Source organism: Pteropus medius, unplaced genomic scaffold (assembly GCF_902729225.1).
Source record: "Pteropus medius unplaced genomic scaffold, Ma_sr-lr_union100, whole genome shotgun sequence".
NCBI classification, from domain to species: Eukaryota; Metazoa; Chordata; class Mammalia; order Chiroptera; family Pteropodidae; genus Pteropus; species Pteropus medius.
The window spans coordinates 17303731-17317607 of NW_024349799.1; the positions used below are offsets into that span (position 1 = coordinate 17303731).

Below are 13877 nucleotides of genomic sequence, written 5' to 3' on the forward strand. Positions count from 1 at the left end.
TGTCTGAATTTTCTGCCTTGCACCCTGACTACTTGAGAGAGAAGATGGCAAACAAAATAAAAGGATACTACCATGCTTGCTTCTTTGCTTCCAGTTTCAGTCCTCTACATCAATGCCTACTCTCCCTTCTGCTATAGAACAATTTATCTACTTGAGGTATCAATAACCCATAAAACAACTCTGAAAGTATATATTTACTCAAATTTATAAAGGAAACCTAAACATCAACATGAAAAATTGGATTTTAACTAAAACTTTTTCAGCAGAGTCCAGATGAGTTATATGCCTGCCATTTGACAGGCTCTTGTGCTACATTAAAAATGACAATGAAGACAACAGTCTAGCAAAATGAAAAATGTTTATATTACTGAGTAACACATATAATTAATTACAAAGCATATAAACAAATACATATTAAAAAGATTGGAGAAAATAATACATCAAAACCATAAGTAATTGTGTTCAGGTGAAATGAGGCAGATTTCTCTCTCTACAATTAATCAACTTCTAATAAATATAAATTTATTTCTAGAGTTTATAGATTTAATATATTGAAAATTCAAAACATTTTTATAATGGTTAAAGATTTCAAAGACCACTGAGAATAGGGATCCTTTCAATACAATATTGATCTATATTTTGTAGCCAATTCATAAACCAATTTCTCTTCTCAATATAACTTTTTTTTACTATGATGCCTGGTCCACTGCCATATAAGCTTTTTAAAAAGGTAAAATATTTTTATATTTGCTACTTATAAAAGGTTAAAATGTCCGTAACATTCTTAGTCCAAAATTAAGTAAGTTAATTTTTCCAAAAAAGAACTAAACTATCACCAGTACAAGTTCGTAATGGAATTATGCCAAACAGCAACAAATTCCCTGGTGACATTCTATGACTCATTAAAAGAAAAGTTTTTAAGTATCATGTCTTATGTGTGTAAAGACTAGTTTAGCCAGATTACTCAGAGCAATGAATTACTAGTACTAACATCTCATATACCTAAAAAAAACTTTACACATTATAAAGTACTTTCATGGAAGTGTCTAATAATTTAACACCCTTTATAGTACAACACAATTGATCATATTTAGAAACAGCAATGATCCAAAATTTAAATTATCCTGATGGATTTTCTCAACACAACCAAAAGACAAATTGTTTCTTAAAGCAACTGTTGTCAAAAGTTTCTCCCTCCATCATCCATTTCAAAGTTATCTTCAAATTTTTCATAGTCTTATCTGATCTTGGGAATAGGAAACATTCTAAGTGTTAGAGGAAAAGGAGAAACACCTAATTAATCAGACAACTAAAAAAAATTTCCATACATTGAAATAGCCATTAAATAATTAAAAGACAAACAACTGCTCTTAAAAACTTTTACAACAACTAGGACAAATACACACAACTCAAAAATGTCAAGAAGTGCTCCATTTTCTTGAGAATTTTAAAAAGTGTATTCTTTTCACCTAGCAGAATAGAACATTTTTAGAAGTCCATGATAGTATTAAGGATACAATAAAAAGTGTCATTTTAATACAGTGATAATGGAAATATAAATTGGCACAACCTTCCTAGAGGCAATTGCTGATGTTTATTAAGAACTTCAAAAAGGTACAAACTTAAGTGCTGGAGGTATGACGTATACAATGTGATGACCGTAGATAACAGTGCTATCCGGTATACCTGAAAGCTGCTAAGAAACTCGATCCTAAAAATTCTCATCACAAAAGTATTTTTCTTTTTTTGTTTTTCCAGAAACTATGTAAGATGACGGATTTTAACTGATATTGAGATAATCATTTTGCAGTATATGTAAGTCATCATTATGCTGTACACCTTAAACTTATATAGTAATATATGTCGATTATACCAATAAAACTTAAGGAAAAAAAAAAGAACCTCAAAAAATGTTTTTCTTCTTTGATTCAGCAATGAGCACGCCTACATATTTAACCTAACAGACATAACCAAAGATTATGTGTAAATATTTTTCATAAGAAAAATCCACAGAAGCATTAGCTATAATTTAAATCATTTATAATTATTTACAATTCAAAAACAACCTAAGTCAAAATCTAGGGACTATTATGTGATACCAGCATATGAAAGAATGCTATACATCTATTCTGAAAACTCTGAAACACAGTATTTAATGACATGAAAAATATTTTGTCTTTAAAAGATAAAATACTGTAAAAATCTAACTCTTAAAAAAAACATACATTATACATATTTATAAAAACAAAACAGAAAACTCTGGCCTAAATCTCTAAACTATCTTCCAGTTCAAGATGTCAATATGAGCATAAGCGTTCATCTCCTCACCTTCCTAATAACTATTTCTGAAGAAAATTTAAAATAACTTTAAAATATTTTAACTTTTAAAATATTTTTTTTCTAAAGACTAGGTGGATCGCTCACAGTTCTGAAATGAACAATGGATGGAAGAATGTGAACTGATTAGGAAGAGTGGAGGGAGCAGAAGAGCAGAATACTCACAGAGGGGGCTGCAGCGAAGGAGGAAGGCTAATCTTCTGGGCAGAACCCCAGAGAGGCGCCAATTCAGTGACCGTCGTACGAGGAAGGTCAGTAGTGAGAAGTGGGACTGAAAACATCTGTCATAGCAAGAAGTCAACAGAGAACGTCTAAAGTTGATAAACCAAAAAATAAACACTAAAAGCATATTATTTAGAAACATGGAGTTAAGCCCCAGGAAATCTGAACAGGTTTTTTAAAAGTTGCCTCTGGGGTGTGGGGCTATTCATTACTAGGCCTTTTTGTATAACTGATATTCGATTGCTTGATTTAAGCTAAGTGTGTGTATACTATTGATTTTCAATTTTTATTCCTTTTAATTTTATATTTTATTCTCCATTAACACACAACACTCTGTTTTACTTCCTTCACACTAAGGTAGAGGCTGTATCCCTTTTAGCAGTTTTTCAACTGTTGTGTTATCAGGAAATAGATCTAGTGGAACATAAGCATTTCTCTTTTGTAATAAAAAAATACATATATTATTGGTGAAGCTTTCATTTCAGTTGCAAATGTTTATTTAACTGTGTGTACTGGGGAACTATGTAAAATATCCTTCTTACTGTGTCTATTCTCAACCCAGCAGCCAGAGTGATCTTGTAATAATGTGAATTAGGATGTTACTACTTCATTGACTTTGAGTTTTCACTCAGTAATGGCTTATATGATGGCCCAAAAGTTAATCAGAATTAACTAGTATCTCTCTTCAACCTTCGGCTTGCTACCTCCTACACTTGGCTTCAGCTACCTGCTCTCCCTCATCTCCCTTCGACATTCTAGTCTATCCACACTTCAGGGCCTTTGTGCTTGGTGAACCCTCATACTCCCTATTTTATCCTCTAACTTTTTTATTACTCTTACACACTCCCTACTTTATTCCCTGTTTTACTTCCTCCAGCACTTTACGACTTCCTATTTAGTTTATCACCCCCACTCCCACTAGAATGCAAGCTCTAAAAGGTCATGGATTTTTGTTTGTTTACTGACATAGCCCCAGCACCTGTTAAAGTCCCTGGCATGCAAAAGGCCCTCAGTAAATATCTGCTAAATTAATGGAACGATTTAAAAACATACATCATCTCAGGAAGATGGCACATTATTGGCAATCAGCACAACAGTTTAGAACCCTTAGGAAATTCTGGTCATTTTAATTATAAGGATAAGCTATGAATTAGACTTAAGAGTAGTAAATTCAGGTTATGCACAACACTGAATATATTGCTGACATACTATGTCATACTAAATGTGGGAGTCTACTAAAACAATTAAAATTAAAATAACCTTTGTTAACATGAACAGTAACAGAACACTTGTATCTCAGCTATCATTTAAATTTAAAAAAGACATAGGAGAACCTATTCCCTAGACAGCTAAGATACTTTAAAGTGCAGAAGTCTTTTACTTTTTTGTAAGTCACAATGAGTCTCATTCTCAGTAACCACAATTTATACACATTCATAAATTTCACTATGTCTTTCAAATCTGAATGGCGATCAAGAGAGCATGCTGTTGATCACCTTTATTTCTACAGAATAAAACAAAGAGCAAATTGGCATTCAGGTAAAATTCACACAGGTCTTTTATCGTGGCATACATGGATGACAGAGCCTCTTCCTCTTGTCAGTCATGATTTAAATGAATTTCATTCTAGTCTATATTACACCTCATTGAATGAAAACAATCTTCAATAGATTTTTGATAATTAATAAGAATAAAGTCTTCAAATGCTTCTTCCTCATACACAAAGGCACACACGGCAAAAACAGATTGCTACTGTGTACAAAGAAGCTTATTCAACCATAAAAAGAAATGTATTTTACCCTGTAAATGAATAATGGCTTTTCTATATTTTATGACTTTAACAACAACATGACTTGATAAAACGATTTTACTAATCACTTGTTTTGTGTTCTTGGAGAATAAATTTTGATATTAGCTGCTCTGCAACTGGTTTTCACCCATCTCAAAGACAATGTGGTTTTGCCAGTTTTTACCACAAGAGGTAAAGTCTTTTTAGAAAGAGGGAAATAAGTTGAAAGGACAGCTCACAAACATATATATCTTAAAACTGAATGAAGTACTGAAGCCACTGGCAAAATGAAACTACACTGTATAAAAAGTAGTAGACCTAATACTGATGAAAACAAATTTATGAAATGAAAGATAATCTTGAGAAAATTACATATAGCATAGCAGAAAAAAAGGAAATATTTAGAAAAACAAATAAAATGAAAGAAGGAAATGAACAATCATAAAACTGATGTTCCTTGAGGAAAAAAAAAATGAAAGCATATTAAAAGATATATAAGAAAATATTCCTGAATCACAGATTGAAATGGCTTACCATGTAACAGGAAAATGTAATAGAGAATCACACCAAGACCGAGATATATCCTGATGAAGTTACTGAACTTCAAGGATAAAGAAAGAATTCTACCAATACCCAGGCAGAAGTAGGTCACCTACAAAGGGAAAAAAAAAGTCAGGCTTACCCCAGCCTTCTCTAGAGTAACCCTAGATCCAGAAGAAAATGGAATAATGTCTACTGGGTATTATGGGGAAGGTAATGTAGCTAAAAATTCTATAACCAGCCAAAATATCATTTCACTAGTGAAAGCCACCAACAGACATTTTTAAACATACAAGAACCCTGAGACTAGAGTATTCAAACAATTACTCCTCAAATAGAAAAAATCTATTTGGTAAACATAACAGATTTAAATATTTTAAAGCTACATACAGCTTTATAACTATAGCCACAGAACTATAAAATACCATATTTCATGTAAGATACATTTTTTCCATATCTAAGTATCAAAATCAGCATGCATATTGGTATGCCATAGTTTCTTTGGCAGCACTTAGCCATATTACTGGTTGTCAAAACAGTGAGACATCTTACAACAATGCTAACCCAAACATAATGAAATACAGTACGTAACTTCCAAAACTAGAGAGAAAGAACAAATGAAGAAAATAAACCATGTAGTTTTAAATAAAAGTAAGAAAAAAGACAGGTAATTAAAAAGAGTATTACAGAAGCAAAACCAAACATACAACATTAATGTAAATGATTAAAAGCATCTCAGATTGGGTCTAAAGAGACTAAGCTTTATCCAACTACACGTGGTCTACCCAAGACAAACCTAAAACAAAAACTTTGAGAGATTAAAAATGAAAGATTAGACAAAAATATACCAGGCAAATATAAATACTTTTAAAACAAGTTGAATTCAAAGTAAAAGACACCAAAGGTGGCCAAAAAGAAAAAAAAGGGGGGAAAGGTCACTTTTTATAATGATCGAGAGTACAACCTATAAAGAAGATATAGTGTTCATAAAACTATATACTCCAAAACCTCATATACACACACACACACACACACACACACACACACACACACACACACACACACCTGGAGCCAAAACTTTAAAGAAACCTGGGCAGAAATAAAATATAAGATAATCACCATTTCAGACCTGAAAGATCAAAGAGTCAAAATGATAAACTAGCTGAACAGATGAAGGGATGAGATCAAAGGGTGGAACAGTTATAAAAACTGATCATCTATTTAATTCATAACACCTCAAAATCTAAGAAAGTAGAAACAGAAGAGACCACAATCTGACAATGAACCAATTAAACTAAGCCCCTCAGTGGAGGAGGCTTGACCATATATGCTCTCTCTCTAAACTACATTCAAAGATGGAAATCAAAATTACTACAGACTATTTAGCAAATAATAATCATAAAAATTACCTATACAAAAGCCTTTAGTACACAAATAAAACTATACTCAGAGGAAAATCTGCAGCCTAAATATTATCAATGAATCAAGAATTATATTTACTACATTCCAGACACAGGTCCAGATAGGCAAGGTTCTAACAGCAACTCACTTACTCTCAAAATAATCTGATGAGCTGGAAGGTCAAAATATTTAACAGCAGGTACAGAATAGTCACAAAGCTATCAGAAGGTTGCCACAACTAAACTGCTGGAGCACAGTCCTAAAGGCCCTCTTTTTTGTGCTACATATCACCCCATTAGTGGCTAGATTACAAGGAGGAAGAGTCACAGCCAAGGAAAGGGCAAGTGTTTTAACAACCTGTACATCACAACCCTAGTGCTAGTTTCTACTGCTGATTACCACTTATTGCCAATGAGCTGACAACTACTTATTATCTCCATTTCACAGTTGAAGAAACAGACTCAGAGAAGTTAGATAACAAAGAGGCTGGGGTTTGAACTCAACACATTAAGGCTCCAGAGATTAGGCGCTTAACCTCTATGCTATATGACCTTTCTAAAATAAAATATTAGTGAACATAACCCAACAATAAATCTAAAAGATGTCACTCTTCTACAAATTCAAGAGAGGATCAATCTTTTGAGCTAATTGGTATTACATACAGTTAAAGGAAAAAAGGCATTAATTTTTATCACTGAAAAATTTCCTAAAACGCAATATACATTCTTGATATTAAAAGGAAAAAGAATTCCAACAAAATAAAGATGGATATAATACAAATATTTTTAAGAAAGACACTCCAGATAATATACAGTATGTTGTATGTGTGTATATTTATTAAAGATTTTATATACACAAATAATATATTAAACCAGCAAAGTGAAAACTAATATTCTCATTAAAGTCAGGTAACAGGAAAAACAAGGATGCCTACCATGACGACTATTATGGAGGAAAGGAAATGAAGATGAACAATCATAAAACTGATGTTCCTTGAGGAAAGAAAAATAAAAATGAAAGCATGTAACACTATTAATAGTTAAATAAATGACTAATAATAATAAATGATAAATATTTAACACTTTTAGAACAACCAGGAAATGTACTCAGGTTAAAAAATATTTAAAGTGATCTGAATATAATTATTGTATAACAAGGGAAGCTAACAAAACCAGATGGAAAAACTAAGCAGCCAATTATAAATTAAATAGCTTTCTTACATGTAAATACTAATTAATCAAAAAATACAGTAGATGAAATTAAAACAAGCTATTCAAAAATAAAACACTGCTTTAAAAATTTACTTAAAACACACAAAAAGAAAAGGAGAAAAAATGGTGTCGTGATAGAGGCTCTGTTCATCCCTCTGGTGACCAAATCAAAGTGGTGACGGTAATAAGGAGCAGCAGTAAGGAAAAATTGCCTGGGTTCTAGATGATCAAGCCATACAACTAGGCAGAAGTCCAGGAAATCTCACCCTGCAATGCCAGAAGGTAGGAAAGGCAAGGACATGGAGCTGCCCAATCTCCATCCGCTGAGTGAGATGGAGGCAGCCGCAGAAGCCTTTTAAAGGGGCTGCGTCCACCAGCAGATTTTTGCGGTGATGGACCTGCTTGCTCTGATCACCAGTGCCAATTCGGCTGCGCACAGGGAGGGGGCACCAGAGACTTACAGGGAGACATTTTCAGAGTGAAGACCAAGGCGTGACTCGCTCTGTACAGAAGTGCCGGCAGTATCCATTGTTCCCCACATTGAGCCCTCCCCACTCACAGTGCGGGGACACAGTGCTGCCATAGCCATGACATCATCAAACTGGATAACAGAGTTTGCTCCACCCAGAGGATTCCCTAAAACCCCACCTCCCCCCAAATCATGGTTCCACCCAAACCACATCCAGGTATATCCTCAGCAAATCAGGTGCTTTGCTGAGCAGCGCCTAGATTCACATTGGAGGCAGCTGGCCTCAGTTTCTGGTGTGGCCTTTTGAGGAAACTATAAGCACAGCATCTGTGTATTGCTTGCTGAATTTTAACAGGTGGCCCTGGAGGGGCAGAGGCTTGGGCTAAACATGGCCTGCAGCTGAACCCTCTCAGGACTGTGCTACTGGACACCTACTTCACAAATGTACACTTATAAGACCAGGAAACTTAGGAGCTCTGCTTCGTACATAGAAATAGACATGGAAAGGAAGCTACAATGGGAAGACAAAGAAACAGAAGCCGTATGAAAGAACAGAGATCCATATTTAATGGAGTCAAGTAATCTAACAGATGCAGAGTTCAAAACACTGGTTATAAAAATGCTCAATGATCTTTTGGGAAGTGTAGATAAATTCAGTGAGAATTTCAACAAAGAGATAAAAAACATAAAAATGGAAATGAAAATTATAAAAAGGAAGCCAGTCTGAAATGAAGAACATATTATCTGAGATGAGAAATATATTAAATGGAATAAACAAAGTGAATAAAGAAAAGGATCAAATGCCCTATCTAGAGGACTGGAAAGCCAAGGACACACAATCAGAATGGCAAGCAAAAAGATGCTAAGACTATAAAAATAATTTAAGGAGGATATGGGACACTATTAAGCCTCCAAATATCTGTCTGAACGGCGTAAATGAAGAAAATCAAGATGTTGAACAGCTATTTGAAGAAACAATGATGGAAAACTTCCCTAACCTGGTGAAGGAAATGGACATAAAACCCCAGGATGCTCAGAGAATCTCAAAAATCAGGGATCCAAAGAGCCCACACCAAGACACATCATAATTGAAATGCCAAAGGTTAAATACAAAGAAAGAATATAAAAGCAGCAAGAGAAAAACAAAGAATTACATATAAGGGAAAACGCATTAGACTGGCAGATGATTTCTCAAAAGAAACTATGCAGGACAGAAAGGCTTGGCACAAAATATTCGACAGGATGAAGACCCAGGATCTACAACCAAGAATTTATCCAGCAAAGCTATCATTTAGAGTTGAAGGAAAGATAAAGAGCTTCTCAGACAAAAATAAGCTAAAGGAATTTATCACCACCAAGCAAGTATTACAGGAAATGCTGGAGGGACTTCTTTAAAAGAAGAAACAAACATGTATTAAAAACAGAAATAAAGAATGGTAACAACTACATTCTTATCAATTAGTACCTTAAATGGAAAAGAATCAAGTGCTCCAACCAAAAGATAGAGTGGCTGAAAGGATAAGAAAACAAGACCCCCTACATATGAAAAGGAAGGAGATGAAAAAAGATATTGCTTTGATAGACCTAGAAGACATTTAAGTCAGACAGAGAAACACTATATGATTTCACGTACATGTGGAATCTAAAGAATAAAAAGAACTAATCAAAAACAGACTCACAAATATAGTGAGCAATTTGGTATTGGACAGAGGGAGGGGGATTTGGGAGGCTGGGAGAATGGGTGAAGAAGGGCTAAAGAAATACAAATTAATAGCTGATAAATGGTCATGGGGATGGGGAGCACGGCATAGGGGATGGGGAGCACGGCACAGGGAATGCAGTTAGCATTAATATGTTAGCTAGGTGGAGGGTCAGGGGAGGGAGGGAGCAATTGGGGGGACTGTTTTACGAACTATATAGATGTCTAACCAATGTACTGTATACTTGAAACTAAATTTTAAAAAATTAAATTTAATAAATGAGAAAAAAATACAAAAAGAAAAATATCTTTAGCTTGATCAAAAAAGTATATCTGTTATATCATTTGAATTTTAAGTATTCAGGGACAAATTTTTCTACCTGCTGAAAAGTACATTCTAACTACTATTCTAACTACATCTTCAAATAATCCTATATTTTGTTCACTAAGGCTGAGAGTTGCAGTTTTTGTTTCAAGGAGTGATCCTATTAAAATAATCGTCAGATCACATCTTTCCTCTGCTGAAAACCGTCCCTGACCCTCCACACCTCCCTTAGAGTGAGAGCCCAAGTCCTTATAATCGCCCACAAGGCCCCAAAGGACCTGGCACCACCTCCCCCTATAGCTGTTTGACTTCATCTCCTATTTCTCTTCCCACTGCTCACTCACTTTAAGCTTCTCACACTAATCAATAAGTCTAACACCCCATTAACATAAATTCCAGAAAGAGATAACAGAAAACAGAAAAGGGGATGAATACAAACACATACACACATACATACACATTATTTTCCCAGAACTGCAACACATAAATTTATAATAGGGCATTCAAAATGCCTAAGACATTAATGGAAAGGCTCACACTAACACACATCAAAATAATATTTCAGAACACCAAATCTCAAAAGCTTCCAGATAAAAAAGTTGATTTTTTTAAAAAATCAAAATCTCAAAATTGGTACTTGGACTTCCCAAGTGAGAAGGGACAAAGGCAGCTGTTTGTTACAAGCCCTTTAGAACTGACTTTTTAAAAAATTTATTTGCTCAGGATAAAATATGATGTATGAATGAAAAACTTTCTAAAATTACAGTAATTAACATAGTATAATCTGGCCGAGAATAGACTTGGAGATCTGGAAAACAGAAACAAACCAAACACACAGGGAAATTCAGTATATAATGAATTTGACAGCATTTCAAACCAGGAGGGGGGGAAATAGATTAGTCAAAAAAGGTGTGTTGGGATAACTAGTTCATTAGAGAAAATAAAGTCAATCTCTACCTAATTCTTTACAACAAAAAGTAGTCCAAGTGGATGAAAATTTTAAATGTAAAAAACAAAAACACTAAAATACAGAAAGAAAATATGTAGAGCGGGGTGTGAACATTTTTAATCTTGGTTTAGAAAAAGTTTTCAATCAGTTACAAAACCTAGAAGCCACAAATGAAAAGACTGGACCATGACAATAAAAAAACTTTTAAATTTCTGAAAGGTTAAAAGGGGGAGGAAGAGGAACCCAAAAGACAAACTGAAGGGAAAAACTTTGCATGCCTGACAGAGTTAATCCCTAAGTAAATAAAGAGCATAGACAAATCAATGAGATTAAGTCCAACATCTATCTGTACAAAGGAATAAATACAAATGTCCAATATATTCACGAATAACTATTTAACCTATTTTTAAAATGCAAATAAATCACATATCTTAAGACTTGAAATTGAATCTCGGTTTTAGCCAGCAGAGATATAAGCCAATAAGCAGTAGACAGAAATGTCCATTGATACAATTTATAGACGGCAATTTGGGATCATTAAACTTTATCACTTTCTTTTAAATTCCAGTTTTAGGAATTTATTCTACAGAAAAACTGATATGACAGAAAACTAACACTTAATTTCTCCTAATTCACTACCACACTTTTAAAGTTTAAAATTTTTTGTAATTACTTACATTCACACATAGCATTAGCAAATACTTTTACAATATTCAGCTCCTCTTAAAAGTATTTGCTCCTCTTTTACAGTTTTCTATTATCTTTTACTTTCTGGAAAATTTCTTTGCTTTTATCTTCTAAGAGCTCCATTCCTTTTTTTAATAGAATTCTATTTACAAATTTAATCTTCATTATCATCTTAACTTTTTTTCCCCCCATTTTTAAATGTTTTCATCTCCCCGTTTGGGGTATAGTTCCTAATTTTGTACCTCTTCATTTCTTTCATGTAAGGAAGCTTTCTTTTCCTTATCTGATAAAACTTGATTGTCCATATTTAAGAGTATAGCACTAAAAGGAGAACTAGAAACAGTATATGGGTAGGACTTGAGGACTGATAGCTTCATTCACTGTAAAATGGTCTGGTTTGTGTGTGGGTGAAAGACTATCTCTGTGTAGTTGTAATTTGTGCTTCTATAAGTGAAGTCTAGCATCTTCAACATTTTTCAAAGTCATCTGTCATTTTCCCTAAAAAGACTGCCCATGGCTTTGTCCATTGTTCTAATGGTCCTTGTGCTCATTTATTTTTAAGAAATTTAAGAAATTTTATTGAAAGAAAATTTCACTTTGCCTCTTTTATTGCAGTTTCTAATAAAATTATTTTTAATTTTAAAAATAACAGCAAATTGTTCAGTTTTTACATGTGCTTACAGCTTTTTTCATTTCTATATCGCTATGCTTTTCAAGCATATCTTCTTTCATAATCAAAGAAAGTAATATCTTTATATGGTTGATTACTTTATCATAGCTTATTTTTGCTTCACCCTCTCATCCTTTTCCCTTTCCCACCCACCTCACCCACAAACTTCAAAAGAATTCATTAGGGGGGATAAAAGAGAGGAGAAAAACTACTCTGAAATTTTTATCTGGATTTAATTTTAACTCCAACTATATACCAGGTACAGACATGATTTTTTTCCTACCTATTAATACATGCTGTTACCTGAAATAGCCTCACCAACATTTCTATCTTCCATTTTCAAGGGCCATCCCACAATGCTATTCCTTCCATGAAGTCTTTTTCACTGAAGGTAGTCTTCTCTTTTGAAAACCTATGGCATCATAATTTTCACCTTCGTTATATTACTTCTCTTAGTTCAATATGCTTTTGCAAACCCCGAGGTCCATGTCTAAACATTTATTTTATATCTCAAATATTGTTTTCAAATGTTGAACATTCAGTTATCAAGTGAAGGGTTCTAGAAAACACACTTTTATGAAAACAAGTTAGGTCCAAAGGTATAAAGGTATTTCAAACACTAAATTTTAAATCCTTTTCAATTATCCTTTGATCCAAATCAACTCCTCTCTAACTTTCTCCTTCCTAGTTTCCAACTTTCCCAGATCATTCAAGTTCCCTAAAGGCTTGTCTTACCAAATCTATCTGCCTTAGTCTTATTATTTCTTACTCAACAACCCAGGCAGAACCTAGGATTCTTTGACTCTCCATCAGAGAAATCTAGTCTCTAACAGCACCTCTGGACTCTCTGAAAAGACTTCTCCATACCTCCCGTTTTCGCCTTTCATCCCCCACATCATCCTAAAATGATACTGATGTACTTATAGATTTTAAGATTCTCCATCTCATTTTCAAAAGAATATAGCGAAATTCATTGAGAATTTGAGTAGATTTCTCAAGTATCTCCAGGTTCCAACTCTCCTTCTATTATTTCTATGTTAACTGCCCGAGCTTTACACCTGGTCCCAAAACTGCGATTGTAATTTATATAAAGATATATATGGATTTCTCTACTTCTAATCAAAATATTAAAAGACTTGTATTTTCTATCAGATGATGTTACAATTTTGCTAAAGGAACTTGTACTCACATATTTAAGAAAACCAAACATCTCCAAAACCATAGCATATAAAATTACAATGCTTCTGAATAGAACTGTGAAAATTCTTGTCTTTCCTGGATGTGCTTTATGTTGATATCCTATGTGAGTAGCACCTCTGGCGGCCAGCATTTTTGTAAAGAAATGATGGCATAACCAGAAATTATAGACTGATCATTTGACGCAAGTGAAAGGCCAATTATTTCCAGAGTATTACACAAGTGATTTAAGGACTTAAGGTCATGAAAATAACACTGTAACTTTATAAACAAATATTATAATCTTAACAATTTCATATACCAAATCATTTACGGTTACCATTACACAATGATAATAGTCAACAACTACTGAGCACTATGTTCTATAATCAAGTATTAATC

At 33.7% G+C, this 13877-nt stretch overlaps 1 protein-coding gene across 2 annotated transcripts in view; it reads right to left on the reverse strand.

Moving 5' to 3' along the window:
- UBE2G1 (ubiquitin conjugating enzyme E2 G1) overlaps nucleotides 1–13877 on the reverse strand; it is an 86842-nt gene that overhangs the window by 48116 nt on the left and 24849 nt on the right. Inside the window, exons 1-2 of one of the 2 annotated variants that reach the window (XR_005658082.1) lie at nucleotides 4883–4997; nucleotides 2503–2618 (exon numbers count right to left, since the gene is read on the reverse strand). The exons of the other annotated variant lie outside the window; for it this stretch is intronic. The gene's annotated coding sequence lies outside the window, so the exon portion shown is untranslated. Of the gene's footprint in view, nucleotides 1–2502; nucleotides 2619–4882; nucleotides 4998–13877 lie in introns of those variants that run through there. 2 annotated transcript variants of the gene reach the window in all.